Source organism: Rhincodon typus, chromosome 15, assembly GCF_021869965.1.
Source record: "Rhincodon typus isolate 14 chromosome 15, sRhiTyp1.1, whole genome shotgun sequence".
NCBI lineage: Eukaryota > Metazoa > Chordata > Chondrichthyes > Orectolobiformes > Rhincodontidae > Rhincodon > Rhincodon typus.
In genome coordinates, this window is record NC_063346.1 from 59014021 (window position 1) to 59018867 (window position 4847).

Here is a 4847-nt window from a genome sequence, read left to right on the forward strand (position 1 = left end):
GAAAGAATCGTTTGCGGTTTTTATTACTCAGTTTCTTCGTCATAAAGATGGAGAAAACTGCTGTGTTCAGCCTTCTGTGACGGACACTGGGGAATACCAGGAGATGATCATGGCTCAGCTATAGTACTGACAGGCCTGCATTATGGGACAGGTCTGACCTCTCCCAGGCCAAGTGATCACAGCCACATGAACACAGAGGAGCACATCCTCTATCTGTATCCACACTCTTTCACCCAGTTCAGACCTGGTTTCAGTGACTTCTTCAGCTGCCTAGAACTGTGTTTATTTCTGGAAATTGCTAGCTGCTTGAATTACTGCATGTTGTAGTCCCCATACCTTCTCCCCCCATGACATGTGTTTGTAGGAGGGTTTGGGGGTGGGAGGGTGATGTGAAGCAGAACAGGAGATTCTCAAATACAATTACATTTCAAAGAAAGTGACCACCACACAGTCCTTGTGGAGATGAAGTCCCACCTTCACATAGAGAACACCCTCCATCATGTTCTGTGGCACGATCACCATGCTAAATGGGACAGACTCCAAACAGATCTAGCACTCGGGTTTGGGCATCCATGAGGTGCTGTGGGACATCAACAGCAGCAGAATTGTTCTCCAGCGCAATCTGTAACGTTATGGCCCAGCCTATCTCACACTCTACCATTACCATCAAGCCAGAGGATCAACCCTGGTTCAATGGACAGTGCACTCCCCGTGATATCAAAAAAATGGTTGGAGGCACTGGATACTGCAAAGGCTAGAGACCCTGACAAGATTCCAGTAATATTACTAGAGACATGTACTCCAGAACTTGCTACTCCATGAGTGAAGCTGTTACAGTTACAACACAGGCATCCACCTGACATTGTGGAAAATTGCCCAGATATGTCCTGTACACAGTGAGTAGGTCAGAGCCAATGCGGCCAATTACCACCCCATCAGTCTACTCTCCATCAGGAAAGTGATGGAAGGTGGCATCAACAGCGCTATCAAGCAGCACTTGCTCAGCAATAACCTGCTCAGTGATGCCCAGTTTTGGTTCTGACCTCATTACAGCCTTGTTTCAAACATGGACAGAGGAGCTGAATTTCAGAGGTGAGGTGAGTGTGACAGCCCTTGATATCAAGGCTGCATTCAACTGTGTGGCATCAAAAAGCCCTAGCAAAACTGGAATCAATGGGTATCAGGTGACAAACTCTCCATTGGTTAGAGTCATACTTGACTCAGAGGAAGATGGTTGTGGTTGTTGGAGTTCAGTCATCTCAGCTCCAGGACATCTCTGCAGGAGTTCCTCAGGGTAGTGTCCTAGGCCCAACCATCTTCAGCTCCCTCCATCACAAGGTTAGAAGTGGGGATGTTTACCAATGACTGCACAGCATTCGGCACCGTCCATGAGTCACCAGATATTGAAGTAGTCCATGTTCAAATGCAGCAAAATCTGGACAATATCTAGGCTTGGACTGACAAGTGACATGGAATATTCATGCCACAAATGCCAGACAATGGCCATCTCCAATCAGAGACAATCTAACCACCATCCCGTGACGTTTAAAGGTGTTACCATCACTGAATTCTCCAGTTTCACTATCCCCCACTTTGGATTACCATTGACTCAATTGGACTTGCCACATCAACAGTGGCTACAAGAGTAGGTCAGCAGTTAGGAATACTGCAGTGAGTAACTCACCTCCTGACTCCTCAAAGCCTGTCCACCATCTACAAGGCACAAGTCAGGAGTGTGATGGAATATTCCCCACTTGCCTGGATGGGTGCAGCTCTAACAACAGTCAAGAAGCTTGACACCATCCAAGACAAGGCAGCCCGCTTAATTGGCATCAAATCCACAAGTATCCACTCCCTCCACCACCAATGCTCAGTAGCAGCAATGTGTACTATCCACAAGATGCACTGCAGAAATTCACCTAAGATCCTTAGGCAGCACATTCCAAACCCATGACCACTTCCATCTGGAAGGACAAGGGCAGCAGATACATAGGAACATTGCCACCTGTAAGTTCCCCTCCAAGCCACTCACCATCCTGACTTGGAAATATATTGCCATTCCTTCAGTGTCACTGGATCACATTCTGGTCAATTCCTTCTACCTTGGCTATATACATACAATATAGATATATATTATATATATTTATGCCTTGCCTACCAGACTGATTTGGCATTTCTTCTACACTTGCCTGTGCATCACCCCATATTGCGATCCCACTCTCTCACCCCCCTGCCAAATTATTTTAAAATTACCACCAAAAACAGACCCAATGATCCAGGAATACAAAGCCCACCCCCCCCTCCTGAATCAATTCAGCAGCCACACATTCATCTGCTCTATTTGCCTACTCCTATACTCACTAGCACAAGGCACCAGTGGTAATCTGGAGATAATAACTATTGAGGTTCGGCTTTTCAATCTGCTACCCACCTCCCCAAATTCTTGCTGCAGGACCTCATCCTCTTTCTACCTATGTCACTGGTCCCAAAGTGAACCATTATCTCTGACTGTTCACGCTCCCCTTTTAGAATCTGCTGTAGCTGTTCAATGACACCCCTGACCTTGGCAGCAATTCACCATCATGGAGTCACATTTGCAGCCACAGAAATGCCTGTCTGTCCCCCTCACTATTGGGTGTTCCACCACTCTATTCCTCCTCCTCCCTCCTTGTGCAGCTGGGCTCCGAGTTGCCCAGAGGAGCCCTCATCCTCACCCTTTGCCAACATAGCCAAACTGTTCGAGCAAGATGCACACAGGGGGTTCCTTAGCTACCTGCCTGTTTCCCTTCCTTCTTTCTCACTGATGGTCACCTGTTCCTTCCCTGACTGGGCTTCTTTAAGCTGCAGGGTGACAATGTCTAAAAAACGTGTGCTCCAATGAACTCTCAGCCTTGCAGATGCACTGCAGTGTCCTCTGCTGTCCAACAAGCTCCAAAACCCAGCATCCAGCTGCTCAAAATGGTGACGCTGCAGATGGCATCACCTAGACTGCAAAGGAACACCGACGACTTCCCCAAACATTGCAGGCTGAGCACGTGGAACTGAGCTCTCCTGCTATACCTCAAGCTAAATTTCTCCCAGCTAAATTAATGCCAAGTAGGAAAAAACAAAGTTAACATCAAGTCCAGTATGATGATTCTTCACAGAATGGTTCTTCAGTTCTGAGGAAGTCAAATTGGACTCCAAATGTTAACTTTCTCTCCACAGACCTGTTGAGTTTCTCCAGTATTCTGTGTGTTGGTTTTAGAAATCAAGTTTATTTTACTATTAACTCTAAAGTGTAGAATGTAGATTCTTTTTCCACACCTTGACTGACAAATCAGCTCCTTTTCCTATGCCTATAGGTTCCAACAAAGTGCTAAGATTTTTTGTACATGCACCTGAGGGGACAGAGAAGGCCTCCACTTAATACTTGGTCCAAAAGACTGTACCCCCAGCAGCACAGTATTCTCTCAGTACTGAAATTACAGCCAACTGCACTGTTCAACTCTCAAAAGTCAGATGTGAACCCATGATCTTTTGACTCCAGGTGGCTGAATTCTCCAGAGCATTGCACTCAAAATAAACAGGTATTAGGAGAAGAGATGATAGTAAAGTTTATAGTAAAGTTTACCCCAGCAAGACATTATCTGCCCATCCAGAACACAGCCCTTCTTAGTCCCAATATGATGGCATGACAAACAGGGCTGTTTTCTTACAGTTGGTGCCACCATTGGGCAATCTGGACCCCCCACCATTTCTAATGTTGACTTATGTTGTTGAAAAGGTGGTGACAATCATCGATTATTGAAAGCTGACATTGTGGAATGAAACGAGGTAGGCCTTGGCTCATTGCTGAACAAGAGTCATTGCTTTAATAAGGCTCAATGGCTCAGTTAATCCATACACAGAACCCAGTGGTGATACCTGGTCACTATCCAATACCTGGTCCTGAAAACCACAGATGATCAGGACTATCACAGTCAAGTATCTTGACAACATCCACTGCTCAGGTTAGGTGCCAGAGGCTGGATATAGGCAGAGGAGTAAATAAGCAAAGTGAGTGGCTGTGAATCTGTAATCCTGGCTGGCAGGAGTGGGAAATGCTAGCTAAGCTTGTCCTTGGGAGTGTCCCACAGTGCTCTCCACACAATCAAATTTTGAGGAATTCCTCTTCAATATTTCCCCTCCAGAGACACACACACGCTTTCATATATAAATTTCACATGCAAGGGATTACTTTGATCGTGGGTATGTTAACACAGGGTTACGTCACAGTTTATTTTATACATAAGCAGATTGTTTGAAATGCAAGGATGACCGGTGTCCTGATCCTCCACCATGACACTGACCGTCACAACGAACGTTTAAATATGTTTGCTTTTTAAAAAGAGGCCTTAGAGACAAAATAATGATTGAACATGTTAATTTTGAACAATGTAATTGAGTAATTGCCTGGAAGACCTGGTGTGTGGTATATCCGGATCCAGGGTGACCCTGGAAAATCACACCTGATGTGTGTCAATGGAGTTTCAAAGAAAGGGTTTTGAAAAGGGACAAACTCAATACAAACTGAACTGTAATGCCCTGGAAGTTATTACAGATTGTTAACACAATGGGAGAAAGACAGCAGTCTGGGTAGGAGATATGTTGGTGTTTCTCATTCAAGAATACACAAGATTCGAGGTTAGAGGCCAGTTTCAACTCACTCACCAACCAGTATCACTGCTACTGGCATCACCCAAAATAATAGCCACAACATCCCACTGTTGACACCTCACGTTTCTAATCTGTTAGTGTGTGTGAATAAAGAAGTTTGGGGGGGGGGGGGGGGGGGCCCCCCCTTCCTATCTAGGGGATGTACGGTT